Below are 21,842 nucleotides of genomic sequence, written 5' to 3' on the forward strand. Positions count from 1 at the left end.
ATTTGGGTGGTGGTCTTCAAAGCCAGCCCTACAGTATCCCCTTGCCAGAAAGCAGGCCTCTGAACTCAACCTGGGCTGGAACAGAATGAGCAACGGCGCTGATTGCAGAGCCGGCAGGAGAGGCTGGGAGGAGGCTGCCGAGAGAGAGAAAGAAATTATCTTGTGATGCGCCAATTACTGATCAGCTGGGACATAATTGCAGGGCTGCCATGCCGACTGTTGGAGGTACCAGGTCTCCCTCTCGTTAATCAACGATAATCCAGAATTACGACCCTTAATGATTTGCAAAGACACTTATGCACACACGCACACATGCTCTCACACAGACACAAGTAATTGATAATCAACCATGTAATTTGAGGCAATAATTCTGTCCCGGCCAGATGACAGGCCCCACCCTGCCAGCAGCACAGAGCCCAGATCACAGCCGACCCCTGCCCCTGAGGCAGCTTCTCCAGAGTGGGTGCTGAGGGGGGCCTCCAACAGGCTCTAGGCAGTAGGACTATGGAGAATTTTTAGTTCCCTACTTTTACTTCCCTATATTTTCTATGTTTTGCACATTGTTATTTGCGGTATTTAAAAACAGCATTGCCATTGCTGTTGCTTCTTCAGCGCCCTAAATCAATGGTCTCTAACTTCAGTGCACATTTAAATCACCTAGAGAGACGTTAACATGTGGATTGCTGGGCCCCACCCCAGGAGATTTAGACTCAACCAGGTGTGGGGCCCAGGACTCTGCATATTGAATAAATGCCCCGAGTGATGGGTTGCTGATGGACCACAGACCGCATTTTCAGAACCAAAACCCTAAACCAGTGGCTCTCATTCCTGGCTGCACGTTAAAATTACCCGAGGAGCTTTTAGAAAATCTGATGCCTGAGCCTGACCCCCAGGGCCCTAGACTTAGTTGATCTAGCCACACACTAGACATCAGGATTTTTTTTTTTTTTTTTAAACACTGCTGGTGATTTTAACCAGCAGCTAAGGTTGAGACCGACGCCTTATCATCCTAGGTGGGCTCAACTGGAGTCTGTCTTCCCAGCCTGTTCCTGTTCTCTTTACCTTGGGGACCTCCACCGCCGTTGTCTCAGACCTCAGCATGCATGAGAATCACCTGGGTATTTGTGGAAATGCAAGTTCTCAGTCAGGAGGTGTGGGGGAGCTGTGTGCCTAAACACCTTCCCAGGTGACTATGACGAGGCTGGTCCTGGACAGGTAAGACTCTCTCTTTCTTCAAGGCCCACGCATGTGAACGCAGGTGCCAGTAAGCGCTGTGTACAGATCTCTTCTTCCAAGAAAAGTCCAGTGCTGGTACCGGGCCTGCGAAGATGAATCTGATACAGTCTTGTTCAGGTGGCTGAGTGCCTGTGAGTCATGTGGTAGGTTCTTTTAGGTTCCTAAGAATGAGACATGCTCAGGCTAACTCAAGTGATGCGGCCCCAAGTCGGCAAATCTAGTGCCTGCCCTCAAGAAAAACAAGACAAATTCTTGAGAAGCCAGGCACAAAGAATGCAGAAGTCACTGGGCAATGGGGTCAGTAAGATAAAACATAGGTGCGCCCCTTGAGGTGGGGGCCTGGCCAGCTTTAGTGGGTCCCTGGAAATGTGAGCTTCCTGGGATGAGGCCCAGGGCCGAGGAGAAAGGCTGGCAGTGAGGAGGCCGGGGGTGGTAGGCAGTTTCTCCCTGTGGCCACAGGCACTGCCCCTCCCCGTGTAAGCATGCTGCCGTGGCCATCAAGAGGAAAAAGCTGTTTCCCCTCCTCCTGAATCTGGCCTCACCTTCTGACTTGCTCTGACCACTAGAATGTTGTAGAAGTGACCCTGTGCCAGCTCCACAAGTAGTCCTGAAGAACCTGGTAGCGTTTGCTATTATTCCATCGGAGGCCAGCTGCCATATAAGAAATCCAACTATCCTGAAGCTGCCATGCTGGCCACGTGGAGAGGCTATGTAGAGCAACACTGGGGTGCCAGGCATGTGAATGAAGCCTTCTTGCCCCTTCCCTCCCAGTCCAGCCACCAGCTGAATGCAGCTGAGTAAATGACCCCAGCTAACACCATGTGGAGCAGAAGAGCCAACCAGTTGAGCCCTGCCCACATTCCTGATTCACGGAATCACGAGAAAAAATAAATGGTTGTTTTAAGCCACTAACTTTTCAACTTCACTCTTGCGCAACAATAGTAACTGGGACATTTGGGTTCTTGTCTCAGTTCTGACACTCACAGGTGAGATGGGTAACCTTGTCAGGGCTCAGTTTCCTAATCTGCAAAATGAAGGTTACATGAATCATGCATCTAAAACCCTGGGCACAGGGCCTGGCACACCACGCCTGTTCACACCGAGAATGTGATTCTTCGTGAGGCAGTCCCAAGGTTCCCATACTCATGCTCCACCCTGGCTGAGTGATGGCCATTCACATCATCTTGTCCCAGGTGTTCACATGAATGGCCATCATTCTCCTCTAACAGGAATGGCCTGTCACCATGGCAGCACCCTGGCTAAAAGAAGTGGCTTCTGAGCCAGACAAGCATGGACACGAGCCCTTCTCTTCCAGTTTCTAGCTTTGTCAGCTCAGGCAAGTTATTTAATGTCACTGAGCCTTGGTGTCCTCACCTGAAAAGAGAGGAAGTCAGTCAAATTCCTCCTCCAGGAAGCCTACCCTGATTAACCTCTCCCCACCGCCTTTCTCTAAATAGAGCTTTGTCATGTCCTGCTAACAAGTCAAGTGCTAATTTCTGAACTTTCAGAAGGGAGCTGGAATTACCTGTATTGGTTGGGAAAAGGGTGTGGGGGACCCTTGACCGTACTTCATTAGTAAAAATAGCTCCTCTTGATCAAGTCGAAAGAGTTTGCTAAGTACTTTGCACATATTGTCCTCACAAGTGTCTATGACGGAAGTAATATTGTCACGACTCCCCCTGTAGAGTAAGGGTCCTTGCCTTAGGGGTGAGGCCTTGCAGTGGACACTGTAATTTGTTGCTGTGTCCAGCGTGTTTCTGTGTGTGGACACTAGTCCTTCTGCCTACATACCTTAGGCACTCATAACAAAATATGAAGAAGAAATATGTATAGAAATCAAAACGGTTGTTTTCTCATCTGACTCACCCCACCTGCCCTACCTTCGAAGTATATCCAGAAGTACATAGGTCCCGTCTCACTAACCCGGCCACTACCACCCTTTGCCCGCATCCCTCCAATAGTCCTGTTCCCCCACTCTCCCACCCTTACCTCCGACAGAATGATCCTCTTCAAATGCAGGACAGATGATGTCATTTAGTCTGCTCAAAACCCGTGATGGCTCCCATGTTGCTCAGAACAAACACCAGTGTCCCCTGACACGATAAGGCTAAGCAATTCAATCAATTCAAGGAGAACTGGAACACGCAGTGTGGGGACTCACGTTGTAGACCATCCCAGCACCGGCTAAGGAGCTCTTTCTGTGTGCACGATCCTCCTGCATCCACTTCAATGGCCTCTCATTAGAGGTGAGGGCTCCATTATTACCCTGGAATAGAAGGGACCAGAGCTGGGGTTTCCTGGGGTACCTGGTAGGTGGGAGAACCTGGGGGACCCTGTCATGCTCCACGACAGGCTCCCTTCCAAATGAACCAAGCAAGTGACAGCCCAGGTTCAAAGAGATCAGGTGTCCCTGGAGAAAACATGACAGCCGGTGGTGACTTTCAACTTTTCCCAAGTGACAGCGTCCTTGAGGTCAACATTTAGGATCGCTACCCTGTGGTTTGGAGAGATGGGGTAGAGAAGACTTCCCTGTTACAGACCAGGAGACTGAAGCTCAGAGGCATTACGTACCCTATCCAAGATCACTCCACCTCCTACAAGCCTAAGATACAAGGAACTTTTCTCACTGCTGTATCGGACTCAGATGGTTTCTGGGCTGGTCTCTGAGCTTGAGCCAATGACTGGTTGACTCCCAAATTAATTGGCTCCAAAAACCTAACTTACATGTCACTCATTTTGCATCCCTCCCACATCCTAGCACGTTGTCAGGTGAGTGACACCTCGTGGGCGCTCCGTGAATATTGGGTCAATGTACCAGGCAGCAGCAGGTTGTGCTAAACAAGGATCCCCCTTCATCACCCCAGCCCCCCCCCCCCCCCCCCCCCCGCAAAACCGGCAGGCCAGCACCTTTGCTCCCAGCCAGCAGGGGGCACGCAGACATTGTTTCTGAGGGGCTTCTCACCAGCCTCTGCCAGCGCCCTTCACCGTTCTCCCCTCCTGTGATTGAGTGCGTGTTAGATATACAGGGGCCTTACTTCAAATAGCCTGTTTAATGTCAGGAGCCTTCCAATTGTGCGGTCTCCCCCAAAAGGCAGCCCCTCTGGCAATGCATGTGATCTAATATGTACTGAGTGGTTTCTACACCAGGCACATGCTAGGCCAGGGGTGTCTAAACTTTTTTCAACATTTTTCACCAAGGGCCATATGCGGTAAAATACACAAACAGCCGGGCCACTCACTCGAGGTGAAGTACATATTGCCTCACCTGGTTTATGTAAGTAAACTAAATATATTTTTGGAATTTGCTGCAGGCCAATTAACAATGGATTGCGACTGCAGTTTTGACACCCCTGTGCTAGGCACTTGACAAGCACAGTCTCATTTCATCTGGGGCGATAAAATGATCAATTTTACAATTGAGAATACTAAGGTAGTGTTTTTACCTCATTAAAAAAAATGAGAATACTGAGATTTGGGGCTAAATGGTTTGTCACCCCTACCCTCAAGACCTCCCTTTCTGCTCCCTGGTAGTGGACATGGGCAGGGGGCACCTGGCTGAGGCCTCGCCTCTAGAGAGGGCTGGATTGGGAAAAACCCTTCTCAGAAGAGGAATGGTTCCTGCCCCAGCTCTGTCCAGGTTCCTGACTCCTCGTGTTTTGTCACTGTTCCCCAAAGCTCTGGGCAGGCCCCTTGAGCCTGCCAACTCTGTGCTGCTTTCATGGGGCACGCAGGGACACTTCCTCCTGGTGTCAATTCCAGCCACCTGGCACATACTGGAAAGTGTCCTAGAGGGTGCCAGTGGTGGTGGTAGGGAGGTGAGGGCCAACTCCATGGGAGGGGAGAAGGCATCACAGCATGCCACAGTAGAACCAGCTAGCCCATTACCTCTGCCATTTTACGTGCAAGGAAATAAACCCAGACGGCAGAGGTCACTGGCCCAAAGTCGCTTAGCGTGTAGTGGCAGAACTAGGGCTAGAACCCAGGACTCTGAGCTGCCAGTCATTCCTTAGGCTTTAGCTGATGTTCTCCACGGCCTGGAATTGCTTCCTTCCCACCACCCAACTCCCCACCACACCTCAGCCAGAGTCCACGGTAAATCCTTCCCATTCTGTTCTGGGCCCAGCTTCATGCCCCTCTTCCAGCCTTTCTCAACCTGTGTTAGAACCATTTGCTCTCTTTAATTAGCCTACAGCACATGTATTCTATTATGGGTTGGTTTGCCTCAATTCCCCAGCTGATCTTTAATACAAATGCCAAGGGGTAGGGCCATACACCGGGCCAGGTGCTCATACACCTGAATTTGAATGTGGCTGGGCCACTAACTTGCAGTGTGTTTCAGGGAGGTCACTTCACTTCTCTGGGCCTTAGTTTCCCCTCTGGTGTAGAAAATGGCTTTTCTGAATCTATCCACAGAGTCTATCTCTGGCCAGAGCACACAGGGCCCTGTCCCTGCCCTGGATTCAATGGAGGCAGCAGTCTCATGTTTTCTCTTTCTTAAATACGTAGGATTTGGGGAGAAAGTGGGGAGTTAAGTTCTGAGGCTGAGAGAAATTTAAAAACCATTTTGAGGTCTTTTCTATTCTAATCTTGTTTGCATTGCACCCCCCAGTTGCTAGCAGTAATATGGCATCTTGCAGAGAGTATTTTCTAGAATGTTTAGTGGACAGAATTGAATGTCGGTGCTGAACTTGGCTGGGCAGGGGAGGGGCATGCAGGAAGTAGACAGCCAGAAGGCAGGCATGAGGAAAAGGGGACCTGGAACTGGCTTCTAAGGTGACGAGGGTCTTTGCAAAGGGGCTAAGCCTGCCTTGAGTCTGCAGCTTCTGCTCCTCACCTCCTCCAGGTTCCCTTCTGGCTTGCCCTGGAAGTGAGACTGCCTCTCTCAAAACCCTGCGGTGGTGGTGGGGGGGGGGCACAATGTCCTTGCACAAACCCTGCCCCAACCCCTGCTGCCAGGGCCGCCCACATGCTGGGCGGACAAGAGTCTGGCAGACACTGGTGTGGCTGAGCTATCCTGGAACAAGGTTCAGAAAGGCCATGGGGCTGGCATGGAAGAAAACTCGGTGGCCTGGTCAACAGGCCAAAAGCCAGGCAGGCTGCCAGGGCCCAGGGCCCCCAAATACAGGCCTTCCCAAGCTGCAGATGTCTGCGGGGCTCATCTGGGAGGGGAGGCTTTGTGCTTTTTTGTCAGTTGCAGGCCCTGTTTTATGTTGTGTGGGTATGTTAGTTCTGCTTCCAAATCTTGGCTCCTCCTGGAGCTACAAATTACACTCTAGCCTTCATCCTGTAGCAGGGCTTCCATGCCCCAGGGTAACCAGGGACCACCCCGATGGTACAAGTGTGGCTGCCCACAATTAGAAAAGCCTGTGTCACGCAGTGTTTTACTCTGACCGGGCTAAGAAAGGGCCCGAGAAGAACAAAGGAGAACCATTGTTACAGCCCCAAGAAGTTCCATCAGACACTTACTAGCACAATGTTTGAATTTCATTGTCATTGTCATTTCGTTGTCATTCCAGCACCCACTTACCTCTGAACTGCTTTAAATCCTACTTTATTACTATTTGCCACATACTTTGGGTCACTCCTCACAGTCATGCATGTAGTCACCTCAGACTGTCTCAGCAGGAAAGTCTTTAACTTTTAAGAACCTGCTATGTGCCAGGTACTGTGTTAGGAACTGTGCAAACTTTATTTTATTTAGCCATCACTACAACCTTGTGAAGCTGATCTGTTAGGATGCTTTTGGCTGCAAGTAACAGCAACATCAGCTCCGTTGGATTGAGCCAGTGGTCCCTCATTGAACAATGAAGAGATGATTATCTCAAAAAATAGTCCAGAGGTGGGTGGCTCCAAGGCAGGATAATCCAGCTGCTGAATTCGGCTACTAGGACCCAGCTTCTGGCCACATATTTCTATCCTATTATGGTTAGCGTGTTGGCGTGGTTCTCTGACGAGTTGTCTTCATCACAGCAAAATGACTGCTGTAGCCCCAGCCATCACTCCAGACATAACATCTGGCTGCAGGACAATTGTTTCTCTCATGTTTTAAGAGCAAAAGAATATTTCCTAGAACAAATCTCCACACACCTGTCAAAAAGATTCCTCCCTACATCTCATTGACCAGAACTGAGTCACAGATCTATCCCAAAATGAATCGCTGACAAGCAGAACCTGGGATACCAAGCTTAGTGTAGACTTATCAGGACCCCTCCTTCCCCCACACCAGGCACATGGAGGAGTAGGAAGACTTCTGAGAAGAAATTCAGGGCACTAAGGAAGAAAGCAGTACTGACTATTGGATGGCAATCAACAATGTCTGCCACACAGGTAATTGTTATCTTCATTACACAGATGGGAAAACTCAGGCTAAGAGAGACGAAGTAATGACTTAAAGTAACAGTCAGAGGCCAAGTTAGGATTTGAACCTAGAACTGTTTGACTCCAAAGCCCTGGCTCTTTTACTATATGATGTACCAAGCATTATTCCCTATCTGCTTATGAGTAAGAAAGATTCTTATATCCACATGTACCTCAAATTCTTGTTGGAACAAGGATGGGTATAAATAATATACACATACACTCATACACTGTTTTACTGGCAATAAAATTATGTTATAAGAATTTACATTCGAGGGCCTGGCCTGGTGGCTCAGGTGGTTGGAGCATTGTGCTCCCAACCTTGTTGAGGTCGCCGGTTCGATTCCCCTATGGGCCAGTGAGCTGCACCCTCTACAGCTAAGATTGTGTACAACAGCTTTCCCTGGAACTGGGCTGCTGTGAGCAGCCAGAGGTTGGCGTAATCTGCCGCCGGCTGCTGTGCTGCCTGGGCTACTGTGTGCTGCCATGAGTGGCCAGTGGCCAGCGTGAGTGGCCGGCAGCCAGCGTGAGCAGCCGTGAGCAGCCGGCAGCCGGCGAGAGCTGCCGTGAGCTGCTGTGAGTGGCCTACCGACGACTGGTGACCCACTGCCTCAGTCTGGGGGAGCGCAAGGCTCATAATACCAGCATGGGCCAGGGAGCTGTGTCCTACACAACTAGACTGAGAAACAATGGCTTGAACCGGAGTGGGGGTGGGGAGGCAGAAGAAAGGGGGGAAAAGAATTTACATTCGGGTACATTCATTTGACTAACATTTATTTAGGCCCTTCTAGGTGACTTTGGGGATAGAAGGTAAGCCCTAGCCTTGAACTTCAACAAGTCACCAGTGGGGGAGTTGTGTTCACAGATAACTACAACTCTGTGATATATGCAGATTGCCATGGGATAACAGAGCTGGAAATGCTGGCGATCAGTTTCAAAGGAAAGGTGAAAACTGAGTTGGGTTTTGAAAGATGCATAGAAGTTTGCTCAAAGAAGAAGAGAGAGAAAAAAGTTTTTAGGCAGAGAAAAGAGCCCTGGAAGGGCATGGACTTGAAAATTCATGCGGCGTCCGAGAAACAAAGAGGGATTTAATGTGGTCAGAAAGTAATTGAGGGGCAGGAAGAGGCAGAAAGAGAGGTTGGAGGCAGTTTCCCAGGGGCCTTGTGTCCAAGCAAAGGAGTTTGTCTTGATTCTGTTAGGCATCTGGAAGATCTTTAAGTAGGACAGTAAAGTGATCAGATTTGAATGATTTTGAAAACTTGAGGCCCCTTAGGAACCCAAGTGAAAGGGAGTGGGCAACGTAGAAGGGAGAAATCAGTGGCTCGGACTGATGTGTGCTCTCGACGTGTGGATTTCAGAACAAGTTAAGAGAAGTCATCAAGAAGGAAGGCTAGGAAGGTGGTCTCCTGACATCAGCAGTGTGGCCAACTTGGGACTGATGGGTCTCTTCAGGGATGAGCAGGACCTGCGAAAGGTTCGAGAAGACCCACAAAGAATATGAATAACTTGACTAATGTATCCATACCGAACAAACACACTGACTCTGAGATTGCTATTAAAAGCTAGCATCGACTGAGTGCTTGCTAATTCTAGGCACTCTGCTAAGTACTCTACATGCATTATCTTATTTAATTCTTACACGAATCTTGTAAGGAAGGTGTAGGCTAAATTATATGAAATTGCCAATATGTGATATGTTTAACGTATGAAAACAGATCAGGAAGCCTTGAGATTGGTACAGGTCAGAGTCACACATAACAGACTCAGGAGTTGAACCCAGGTCTGTCTGATAAGGACTCTAAGTAAGGAAACCCTGAGTTCTAACTGTGGGCACCACTTACTAGCTGTGTATCCTTGGACAAGTTACTTAACCTCTCTGAGCTTCTGTTTCTTCATCTATAAAATGGGGATAATAACTGAACCCCCTTCATTAGGTATGGATTAGAAGAGAGACTGCATTAAAATACTTAGCACCATGCCAGACATAGAAGAGGTGTCCGATGAATGTTAGCTGTGTTTGTCATTGTTGCTATTAATATTCCAAAGTCTGGGCTGTTAGGCACTTTTCCAACCTGCTGTGGGGGAGATACCTTTTGGAGTCACTGTGTCCCGTGGACGGAAAATAAAAAAGATTTTCCTGCAGGAAACATGGCCAGTTCCAGTGTTACCAGTAAATAGTTTTCAAACTCACGGGGTGAGGAGAGCCAGGAGCTGTGTCCTCTCATTTCCAGCACTGCAGGTCCCGACTTGTTCCTTCCTCTCTTGAGGTCTTGTGTCCTCATGGTCACAGGGGACTGACCTGGGAGGAAGCAGACGTTCCCACCGTAGAGTGGCTGCGGCAGCTCTGTTCTCATTCAGGGCGGCCTTCCAGTGGAACTATTTCTTCCTTCTTCTCCCATGAATCAACCTGAATAAGAACATATTTCCAGAAAAACTCTGGCTGCTGAGAACCACGTCCATCAGTGAGGGGTCGTGCGAGTGCCCATTGCCCTGAGGCCTCATGTATGTGCTTTCTGGTTATGTCCAGATGTTTCTGATACATGTGTGCATGCAGCTGTGTGTGTGTTTCTGGGCCCAAGTGGAGCTGTGCTGGCATGGGTTGGGGGTTGGCAGCACCCTTGGCAGCCACATCCCCAGGACACCTTTTACCCATTACATTCCATGCCTGGGTGGGGCGTCTGCTTGCTGGGTGAGTATTGACTCCCCGCACTTCTCCATCTAAATTTTGGAGCGTTCTTGAGACAGAAATTACAAGTGCTGCTAACTTGAGAATAAAGTTAAAACCCTGGCCCCCAGCTGTTCTCAGCGTATCTTCTGGAGACGGATGCTTCCACTCAGAGACCGACATCCAGGCAGCTGCACTAATAAAAGGCTGAAAGAGGTCGAGAGCGGGCAGGCCAACTAAACCACACCTTCGTTTCAGCGCTTTTGGATGCACACAGATCTTTCCGGCACCGTCTGCCCTTTTGCTTGGCTGCACTCTTGCACAAGACCTGGCTGCTCTTAGCTCAGTCTCTCTGAAAAACATGTTCAGCCCCCTCGAGAGAAACTCAAAACACAGACACTCCTTATACATTTTCCTGAAAACATTCGATAGCTCCAGCCTGGGAAACCTTCCAAAAGTTTGCCAAACCAAAGATGATGATGATGATGATGATGATAATGAGATGGGGGAGAAGAGAAGCTTGGGCAGACACTCCTATTGGTTAATGTTCAAAGGAACAGACTTGGATTGTAGGGAAAGGAAAAAGGAAGGGTTTTCCAGGTCAATTTAAACATTTGTGCTGTTTGTTATAAAGGCAATTTCAAAATAGTTGACCTCCCCAAAGCGATTTTTCGGTATCCACTCAGAGGGCAAAAACTTACCCTTCCTTCCCCCATCTGGAAAGTTTTCACACCAGAGGCCCCACTCATTCCTGAGCTCTGGCTTTAGAAAGAAGGACTTTCCCAACCTTCCAAGATTCCCTGCCCTCCCTCACCCCGCTGACCCATAAGGAGTTATTTTTGCTCCACCCTGAAGCAGCTGCATTCCAGCTGTGGTGCTATTATGAAACATTTAGGAATCCTCTGGCTGGAAAGGTAAATGAGGAATGTGTCCTAATGACACCTGAATGCAAAAAAAAGTCTGCAGAGAAGCACAAGGAACCAATTCTTGACTTAGGGTTCCCTTTATAATTCTGCTCTACAGAAGAGCCAGCTGTTAGGTTACAGAAAAAATGTTTAGTGGTCATCCAGATGAAAGTGATGAACAACCTGACCCCCAACCCCACTCCCACTGTGAAATGCAAGAAACAAAATTCAAACATATTTGTGAAGAGTCGAAAATATTTTCACTTACTCATGAGCTCTCGTCTTTTTAATTAAAGCATAGCAACTTGCTCAAAACAAGTCTGTGGAACAACAGAGTAAACAGAACCTTAATTTAGGAATTTGCCAATTGATCTTGACTACTCTAAGCAGGGTATAATGGCTGTTTAGAGGCAGACAATGGGGCAAGAGTCTCCTAGGAGGTTCCTGTCCCTTCCAAAGATGGTGTCTGCCTGAGGATTCAGGTGGAGACGGGACCTCGGAGACCAGCGAAGAGCCTTTACATACATACAAGTTGGTCAGACAGGGCAGGCAGGAGCAATGGCTTTTCAGGCAACTGAAGCCCCGAGCAGCTGTCAGAACAACTGCCACCAAGCTCTGCTGATTGCAGCAGTGCTGCAGCATTAACTGAAGCCTTTCCCCTCAGGGTCTTCCCCATCATATCTTCTGGGACTGCACTGTAGACCTCAAGCTAATGGTAGCCCATCTCACTGCCTGATTTTAGGATGGCCGGCAGCAGCTGCCTAACTAGACACTATCTTACCCAAACTGCTTAACTTCCTGGCTCTTGAGAGTCTATTCCTTTTCACCAGCATCATCGGCCACCCAGCCAGACAATGAACTGCCATGGGAATGCTTTGGGAAGCCAGTGTCCGGGGTGAGGCACTCCGAGAAGTCCTCCATTAATTCCCAGTGCTGAAAGTGGATATGGAAATCTGGTAGGAAAGCTGGTGGCCTGTGTCCCAGGGGGCTACCCAGCTATCCTGAAAGCTTCCCTCTCCCTACTTCTTCCTGTTCCTGTGGTCCCACTTCAAATACTCCCTACCATCCACCTTTTAACACCTCCAAGGCTACCACTGCCAATGCCACCCCCACGCTTCCTCCCACTGGCCTGACAACCCACTCTCACCCAGGGCCTTGCAGAGAGAAGCTGGCACGATTGCTGTGGAGAGCGCCCTCCCGCCCCCACCTTTTGGGGCTTTGAGACCCTAGAAGGAAAGCACCAGGAAAGCCCATAGCATTCTCCCTCCTGAAAACAATGGCTTCCAAGGTCTGTGCCAGACACATTCACAGTACCCGAAATAGACCCATTGTCTTCTTGTGCAATATCCAGGAATTTGGTGAAACTCATCATTTTTCAGGTTACCGATAATACAAGTTTGGAAACTGAAACAGGAAGGAGCACAGGCTGAAAAAGCTTTTATCCAGCCTACAGCATTTCTCTCTCCAGATGCAAGATAGTTTTTTTTTTGTTTTGTTTTGTGTTTTTTCTCAGCAGCACTTTGGTGGGGTTAAAATTAGCTGGCAGCATTCTGGTCACATGCTAGACAGCAAAACAAAAGGGAGCTGTTTCATGGCAGCTCCTGAGGCAGCCGGAACAGACCTTCCTAATCCATGGTCTTCTGGGAAGCTGGCTCTTCAGGCCCTGGTACAGAGGGGCCACAGCACCAGTGCCCCTCGGTGGTCAGCCAGCTGTAACAGGGCAGTGTTGACGATGTTTGGAATCTCAGGGCTTGCCTCCATCTGGAAAGGCACTCAAGGGCCCCCAAATGGCTTTTGCAAATCTTCCCATTTGGGAGAGGAAGGCTGAAAAAAGGAAGAACTTTTGAAGACAACAAATAAGCAAACACCACAAGGACATGGAGAGAGAGAGGAAGGGTAGTGACTGAAATGTGAACACAGGCATTGCCTTCTGGGGGGATGGGTTGCTTTTGGCATGGTTAAAACAGAAAAATCATATATCCGAGCTATAGGGAGCCAGCTCTGAGGATAGATTCTTTATCTCTGGACCCTGATATTAAGGGGCTCGTCATGATCCGCTTTGTTCTTCCAGCTTAAAACTGTCACCAGAAGCCCTGGATGAAAAATACAGCCTCTGATTCATACCCGCAGTCATGAAACATCTCTTGCTCAGTACAGAAACATGTCGGTCAACCTGGGAAAGGAATCACCACCACGAAATATGCTTTGGCTTGCCAAAGCTTAGCAGCTTTGAGAGCCAAAAACCCAGCTGCCTGGATTGTCTGGGGAAGATGGGGGCTGAGGCAGTGGTGGGGGAGGGTGCGGGAGAAAAAGGGCTTTCTGAATCACCTGATTTCTGCCCCCAATACTGTCCTGTTTAATTCCGAGCCAAAACCCACCTCCAAATGTCTCAAGGGCCAATTGATCCTAAAAATTGCATTGAACATTACCCCTTCCAGCTCTGAGCCTGCTGGCAAGGTGAAGCAGATGGCTTTTATTGATAAATGTATTTATTTGGAAGGGGCTACTTCAAGTCAAGAATTCCAGCAAGACAGTGCATCGCTCTGGCCAGAACTGCCGTAACAATTACAAGCAGACACCCAGTGAGAGTCAGGTTAAAAGAAATTGCTGCTAAACCCCAGGGACCTGGGGAATTTTCAGTCTTTCCCACGTCTAGCCTCCATGTCAGCGGTGCACTTATGAAGAAATACCTCATTTGGTTCAACATTCCGTGATATTCAAGGGTTTGTGTGAGCTATGTAAGGCCCGTTTTCTTAAAAGGGCTTCATAAACTAAACAGGCCTTTAACTTGGATCTCATCCTGAAGCCCTTATACAGACAGACCCAAAAAGAAATCCCCACTGCCTTAACGCCCAGCACATAAAGTCTTCTTTAATAAACATACACCATTTTTCAGTGGAACAGCCTCAAGGTGTTAAAAGTACATAAAGGTCTGAAAGCTGAAACCCTAGATAAACAGTGCACTGAAATATATTTAGCAGAAAATATTGAAAGCCACAGGAAAAATATGTTCTCTTCCTGGGATGTTAACAAAGGTTTAGGTTCAGGAAACCTTCAGGAAATAGCGAGTTGGGTTGAGAAGGAATACAGCTCAATGTAAATAAATCACTAAACCTCTTTGGCCTTCACAGGCCTTGGCTGGAATGGAGTATTTCATTTTTTCCCCATTAAACAGGCCACCCGGAGAGTTGGCATTATAGACCTGAACATGTACCAAATCTGAATGTGCTATTTTGTTTCTGTACATTGAATCAGACTGTGTTTGAAACAGCAGCTTGTGCAAAATGGGGAGCTGGCCATCCAGACTGGTGCACCCTCACATTGAGCATCAATAATAGACCTGTTTCACCTCAGAGCACCCAGTGTCCTGTCTCCAGCAGGAACATACGTCTGTTGTTGTTGCCTAGGGCAATGTCATGCTCATTGTAAAGTGCACAGTTCTAAGGGACGCAGTTGCCTCTACTGTAATAAGATCTCTTCAGAAAGACCCAAATTTCCTGCGGTCTCAGGATAGTGAGAGAGGGAGAGAGAGAGAGAGAGAGAGAGAGAGAGAGAGAGAGAGAGAGAGAGAGAGAAACAAACAAGGAAAGGACAGGCAGTCACTCTCCCTAAGATGGATGCTGCATGATGTAAGTGGCTGGCTAAAATATCTGGCATCCTTGCAGTTCTAAGTTGCCAGCAAAATATTATTAAAAAGATAAAATACACGCAAACTGTGCAGAATGTCGGGCTGCTGTGTTTACATCCGGGTTTTCATGACTCAAAGACTTACACTTGGACTTGCTGAAAAGCTCTATTAAAAACACAGCTTTGTGAAAGCCCCTGGGGGGCAGGGAGCAGGGCTGGTGTGTGTGCGTGTGTGATTGTTTGGGTGGGGGGAGGGGCTTGGTGACCCGCCCCGGGATGGTGCTGAGTCCTGTGGTCCTGGCTGGCACTTAAGATTCGGGGAAATGCTTAGAGGTTAATCTCCTCTCGGCTGCAGAACCAGAGCGGGGAGGGTTAACCTTTTTCCAGAACATTTATTTCACCATCTCACTGACTAGAAGGAGGGGCGGGAGGGAGAGCGAGAGCCTGCCGCGCTGAGAGGCTGCGGATCACAAGGCCATTCTGATAGCCTCCTGTCCCCATGGCAACTGCAACGGCATTTATCAGTTCCTTCTGCGCACAGGCACAGCAAATCTGCATTGCACATGGCAGGCTTCCAGCATTTCAAATGAAAGAGCACTTTGAACGGCTGCCAAGTTTGGAAGGAGCAGAACTGTCAGGGCTGCTTAAAGCTGGCAGTTTATACTGGGGAGGTTTTCGCTTCCCAGAATCCTCCGGTCCTGGCGAGCTGCCAAGTACTTAGCGGAAGCTAAAAAGTAACTCGTTCCCCTCCCTCCCCTGCCCTCCTCCCTTCCCCCTGCTCACGCTACCCCCCCCCCCCCGCACGCCATTCACTGCAGTGCTCTCAAAATTTTCCACATGTCCTGTGTCACCAGTGCAGACTGTACAATGAAAACCAGAACGCTGGCTGCCCACGACCAGGCTTTTATTAATAATAGGAGGGCGGTGGAGAGAGGGCAGGTTGGGTTCTGACACTGACAGCCGGGGTACCCGATCTCCATGGTACCTGCCATAACCACTGGGTGTGAACCTCTGTGTTGTGTGTGCGGGCGCGCGCGCGCCTCACAACCTTAAAAATACATTAATAAAAATAAAAGGAGCTTCAGAACTGTAGACACCTTAAGTACCGGGGACGGCTAGCGGGGTGGATTTCGGTTGGGTGTATTGGAGCTTCATGTAGGGTGGGGAATGGAGATCATGCAGGCAGCATGGTTCAGATCCAGCCTTTCCAAGAGCCCTGGGGAAGACAGAGTTGTTATTGAGAACCGAGCTGGTTTCTGGAGCTTTTCTTGAATCTCTCGGATGTCATGGTGAAAGCTCTGAGGCCACCGATGGGGCAGGAGTCTGGAGATGGTTTTCAATGGAAAGTTTACCAGATAACTTCTGACAGTCACACCATCAAGCATAGCTCAGAGCACAGGGCTTCTACTAGCAGAAACTGAGAATTGGTATAGTGTTCACTGTGCTGAATTTTTTTTTTTTTTAATTATAATCTACACTGAAATCAAGGGTCCGGGCTTTATTTTCCAGCACAAATAGAACAAAAATTGTCTGCCGCTTAGGCGGTTGGATAGAGTTCAGGAAAACTATGTCTGGCATTAATTCCAAAGTGGAGGTTTTGGTTCAAGCCAAGCCCATTAATTTCAGTAAACTGTTTTCACTAGTCCAGACCCTGCTGTGCAAGGACTATTTATTACCTTTTGCTAACCTGATGTCTGCAGAGTTGTAAAGCAAAGGGGAAAAAAATCCAGGGTGGAGATATCTATATCTTGGATCAAATGGGTTTTGCACCTTCCCTTTGGGGGCCATGTTTTATGGGGCATTTTCTATCCCTGTTTTTTATTTATCAGCGCCCATTAAAAAAAAAATCCATCTTGCAATGAGTTAGAGGGGAAAAAATCCTGACAGAGAGGAATCTGGTGAGAGCAAATACCTGTCTCCTGCCTCCTTCAGAAAGGTACCTCCCAGACACAGGGCTGTTTTGTGTGCCTGTCCCTGGCGTCCAGGCTGCAGGTCCAGTGCAAAGCTCTGACATGATTCACCCCGAAGACGGTGTCTAAAATACACCAAGACAGTCAATTTGGGCATTTGTTCTCCCTTAGGAATTTTACTAGCTGCCTTAGAAAAGCACATAAATTGCTTCCCCCTCCCTCTCTTTTTTCCATTCCTCCTCTCTTCATCCCCGCTCCCCCCTCCCAGTCCATCTTGATGTCATTTCAAAGGGAAGGATTAAAAGGGGGGATTTGTCAGACGGTCAGGTTTGTGAATGTGTCTTTCTAGCCCCCAACACACACACACACACACACACACACACACACACACACACAGAGCAGTTGAGAATGTTAATCAGAATTAAAAGCCAGTCAGTGCTACTAAAGCATCAAACATGAAGACTTCGACAGAGAGAAGAAAGGGGAATAGGAGGGTGAGGGTAGAGGGGTAGAGGGAGTGGGAATGAAATATAACTCAGTCCTCTGCCTGACTTAAAGGAGGGAAAAGGTAACTCCAATTTGGTCAGCTTGTCAAATGTCAAAATTATTGGTCTTTTCTTTTAACTACCCCTCCACGCCCCCCCCCCCTCCACCCGCCTCAGCACAGTCAAGTTTTGTGCCTTTCCCAAGTGTGATTAATCTCTGGCAGAGGCTAGAAACAGGAGTAGGTTTCTTGGCTGCCCGTTCTGATAAACAATCTGTTCTTGGGAAGAGTAGGTGAAGGGGGCGTAGGGGGGTGGCGGCGGTGGTAATCTGCGGGCACGATGGGGGGTGGGAGGAGGAGGAGGAGGAGAAGGTGGAACAGGAGGAAGGGGTGCCCAAGGCCAGCGCCCCTAACCCTTACAGAGGCCCGCCCTCCGGGAAACTGCAAGTGCCCTAACTCTGGAGCGCGTGGTTTGGGGTGGGTCAGATTTCCTGCCCTTAAGAATGTGAGCAGACAGTGTATCCATTCTTGCTGCCAGTTCACAACGTCCAGGAAACGTCAGAGGGACACCGAGGGCCTGGGGAGGGAGAGGAAAGGGGAGGGAAGGGGAGAGGAGCCCGCGCTCCCGGAGGCTTCGTCCCCATTTCAAACGCTCTGGGAATGCTCTGGGCGTTGCAGATCACGGGCTCGAGTGCACAGAGACTGATTGCCGGGGGAAACCGAGGCAGGCAAGGGGACGGCCGGATGGGGCGGCGGTGGTAGGAAGTACTGTAAAGCGGCACAGGGAGAGCCAGAAGATGTTAAAAACAAAAGGAGGTACTATTTCGCAGCGTCGGAGGTCGCTAGTATCAAAACTCCGTAGGCAAGAAAGCTGGCTGTGGATTCTGCAGTGGGTTTATTGTGTGGGCAGCCAGGCAGAAAGCGGCAATATGAAAAAATGGGGAGGGGTAGAGTCTACGGTTGAAGGGAAATCAGTGCTGAGAAGGCTGCGCATGGTTGGGAAATGTCACCAAGGAGAGTGCAGTGGCACCGAATAAAAGATGAATAATTGGCTACCTTTTGAAAAAGGAATGTAAAGATATTAATAAAGGTGAGAATCCGCTTCTTCTCAGCCTGAAAAGCAAATCCATTTCTCACCTCCTGCCTCTCCTCCCCAGCCCAACACACACACACACCCTCTTGTCTACCTTGCATCCAAGAAGGCTAGGCCAGGCTCTCGCTTTCCTTTCGATTTAATTACATGAAAACGCTGAACAAAAACCTGTAATTACACCCTCAGTCCCTGCCACTCAGGCGCAGCACACTTCCTGCCTCGTTTTGTTTTTTAAAGAAGAGGTCACTGCCTCTTTTCTTCCTAAATTGACCAAAACAAAAAAAGTAAAAGCCTCAAATAAATCCAACTGCTGCAAGCTTTGGCACCACCAGGGATTTGGGAAAAGGAAGTTGTGTCCCTCTAGGAGAGACGAGAAGACAGCCTAACCTTGTTATTGTCTTGCTCTAGCTCTTAGGTCCAGGGGCAGCCACTGCTTCTTTGTCTGTCAGCCCAGAAGAACAGAGATGCTAGGCTGCCACCCCAGGAGGAAACCCACCAAGAGCAAGATGAAGAGGGTAGACAGACCTCGGCCTCAGGCCTTGCTTTCCAGCTATTTTACCTAGAAGGACCTAGTGCAGGAAAAGAGATTCATGACAATGGTTCACCTTTCTAAAGCCCTCGGCATTAACATACAGAATTTCACAGTAAGCCCCTGAAGTAGGGAGAATAGGTTTTAATATCAACACTTGACAGGTGAGGAAACTGAGGCCCAGAGAGAATAGATTGCTCTAAGTCAGTCATGTGGCTGGTGGGAGTGTTGAACAAGCACTGCCTCTAATGACTTTGGGGCTGTTGCATCAGGAAATTAGGACATTTAGGAGGAAATGGAAGCTTCTAGATTTGGGGCTGAAGCCAATTTGGCTTGGTTTGTCATTAAATCCCACGGTCTGAGAAAGAAAGTGTTCTCTAAATAAATAGTGGAATAACTGAATGAAGGGCAAATAGAGGCGCACAAGGTAAGGAGTTAGGAATGGAAAGCCACCATGCCAAATGGCAACCAAGTTTCAGCTTTGAAACAAAATGTAAATGAAGAGAATAGTTTCACATCTACTAGGGACACATCAGACTTGGATCCTTTGGGTCTGGCCAGAAAAGGAAATTCAAGTTAAAGCATGGTGGTCCTCTGGATGGGTCAGGGGTGGGGGGCCACCTGCTTCCTGGCTTTCTAGCTCCAGTAATACCTAGGTCAGGTCTGACTGTCAGGGCTATTGGCTTCCCCTAGGCTAGAAATGCTCTAAGAGCAGCAGTCTGCCATAGTCGTCAAGTGGCCTTCAGCTAAGTGTAGGAATGTACATATTGGGTGGATATGCACACAGTAGGTGTGACCAAAATTAGATGAGAACAGATGTCCTGCGATGTCGCAGGTCCACTTTCCTCCTCCCCACTCATCATCAGGGGAGGGGTCCTCCTCAGGTGTGGACATTTAAAATGCAGCCATCCCCAGTAAGGGCAACTCAGTCAAGCTCCTAAATACTTAAATGTGTTCTAGAGCTTCAGATTTTCCTCCAGATCCCCTTCCTAGAGCCAGGGTATAGAAAACCCGGGAACAGAGAGAGAGAAGTCTTAGGGGATCGCCAGAGAAGCATAGCTACACAGTTTTGCTCAAAGCTGAATGATTGATTTTTAACTCCCAAATAACTGGTGCTAATTTGTGCATGATATTGCATCCTTAACCTGCAAACTCCTATGCGGAGAGGCATTTGACTTTCTTGCAGTTTCTTAGAAGCATCTGGGTTTCTAAGAAGCTAGCCCCAAAAAAGGCTAGCAACCGGTGAGGCAGAAGAAGGAATGTTGGGTTTAGAGCCAGAGAACCTGGTTTCAGTAATTGTGGACCAGCTCTGGACCTGCTTTCCTCACCTATACAGGAGGGTGATGAAAGTAACACCTACCTCACAGGGCTGCTGTGGGGATTGGTGAGATAATGTCTGGGAATGAACTTCAGAGCCTTAAACAAATATTGGTTATTATATTGTTCAAAATCTCTTACATTTGATTAAGTACATTATAATATTGTATCTTTCACACAGACCAATGAGGAAGGCAAAGAAGGCAGTGCAATTATTCCCATTTTACAGACTAAGAAACGAAGTTCAAGTGATCTGCTCAAGGTCACACAGCTATTTAGGGTCAGCCAAGTCCAAGTCGAACAACATACTGTAAATATGTACTCAATCCTAAGCACCGTGCCTTCCCCCTTGTCTCTTGAGTTGGATCGAACCGCCCAGTTTAGGCAAGTCAAAATATTTGGAGATCCTGGCCCATTTACCCCAACCAGAGACAGCCGTTATGGCTGCCTGTACCAGATTTGACCGAGACTGCGAGGCCGCAGGGAGGGACTCCAGCTCTGAGACCCCGCCTTCTGGCGGCCCAAGCAGGAAAGCGCCGGCGGCGACGGGTCTCCGAAGCAGGACCGTGGAAATCCCCAGCTCTGGTGCAGTCCGGTGGGAACCTACTGGCACTCCTGCTCCCTGCTGAAGCCCTTGCGCATGCGGGCAAGAGTGGAGGGTCTGGGGGTATGCGCACCTGTGGTCTTGACGGCCGGCCAGGCTCTCTGCCCATTCTCGCCCCCCTTCCCAGCTACCCTCCTTCTTGGGGTATGGGTGTTTGTTTTAATCCTACCGGGTGAGTGAATAGCACCCTTGTCTGGCGCTTCCCCTTTTTTTCCTCTAGGCCTGATCCCTGGGAGGCTCATTCCAGGGTTCCTTTATTTTTGGACCTAAAAAACACACCAGCTTTTGCTGAGGACAGCGCTGGGCTCCCCCGTGCCCTGGCACGCTGGCAGGGAAAGGAAGAGGGGAGGTAGGAACCAGACGCGACTCCCCTCACCCCACCACCACCGCCGTCTTTCTTCCCTTCCCTGCTCCCCGCCCCTTCAGGAAGAACGCAGTCAGAGATCTGATCACTCGTGCGGCCACTGTGCCAGCATCAACCACTAGGTCCTCCTTTTCCTTCCACCCAATTTTGCAGAGCGCCGGGCTGCCCGCGCGCCCCAGGCTGGGCAGGTCCTGGCGGGCGACGCAGTCTCCCCTCCCCGGGGGTTCTCAGCGAATCACGTAGTTCCTGGGATTTCACGCTCGAGTGGCTCTTGCGTAACCCTACGCCCTGGCCTAAACTAATACTTTTTTTTTTAATACCAGAATTAATCCTTTAGGAAAAGGCAAATACTTCCGCCACGGAACCGGCCCGCGAGTAAATGTGTAAATTACCGTGCTGACTCGATTCCTCCACCCCCGCAGCCCCGGGGGGTTCCTGGCGCGCGGAGGTGGGGGCCCTTGGAAAGGCCAGAGGAGCGCCCAACCCAGACGTTTGTTTTCATCCACTCTGAGGCGGCTCTAGCGGTTCGAAGAACCGGGTCCTCCTTACCGCGGGGCTGAGTGTTACCAAAAAAGGCCTTTCTCTTGCCCGAGCGCTTGGCCGCGCTGCAGCGGGGTGACTCGAGGTTCAGCCTGGGCCTCTTCGAAGGCCCAGCCAGCTGGCTGCAAGGATGCCAGGCCTAGGAGTCCCCTGCCCGACCCATCTCTTCCACAAACCAGCGGGGGTGAGGGACAGGGAGCTTCGAAGTACG

General features: G+C 49.3%; 2 long non-coding RNA genes across 4 annotated transcripts; both read right to left on the reverse strand.

Moving 5' to 3' along the window:
- Positions 1–421: 421 nt before the first annotated feature.
- LOC141570523 (uncharacterized) lies at positions 422–11,041 on the reverse strand. 2 transcript variants are annotated; one of them, XR_012494585.1, is made up of 4 exons: positions 10,960–11,041; positions 9,785–10,000; positions 3,226–3,502; positions 422–2,610 (listed from the first exon to the last, which is right to left on the reverse strand). It is a non-coding gene; the product is annotated as an uncharacterized LOC141570523 (long non-coding RNA). The 2 variants fall into 2 exon arrangements; XR_012494584.1 differs by lacking the exons at positions 422–2,610; positions 3,226–3,502 and adding an exon at positions 7,344–9,058.
- Positions 11,042–15,673: 4,632 nt separating this feature from the next.
- LOC109448373 (uncharacterized) lies at positions 15,674–21,842 on the reverse strand. Of its 2 annotated transcripts, none has more exons than XR_002137510.2 (3): positions 21,484–21,842; positions 16,703–16,825; positions 15,674–16,006 (listed from the first exon to the last, which is right to left on the reverse strand). It is a non-coding gene; the product is annotated as an uncharacterized LOC109448373 (long non-coding RNA). The 2 variants fall into 2 exon arrangements; XR_012494583.1 differs by lacking the exon at positions 21,484–21,842 and adding an exon at positions 18,372–18,474.

The sequence above is a fragment of the Rhinolophus sinicus genome, linkage group LG03, assembly GCF_036562045.2.
Source record: "Rhinolophus sinicus isolate RSC01 linkage group LG03, ASM3656204v1, whole genome shotgun sequence".
In the NCBI taxonomy this organism is placed as follows: domain Eukaryota; kingdom Metazoa; phylum Chordata; class Mammalia; order Chiroptera; family Rhinolophidae; genus Rhinolophus; species Rhinolophus sinicus.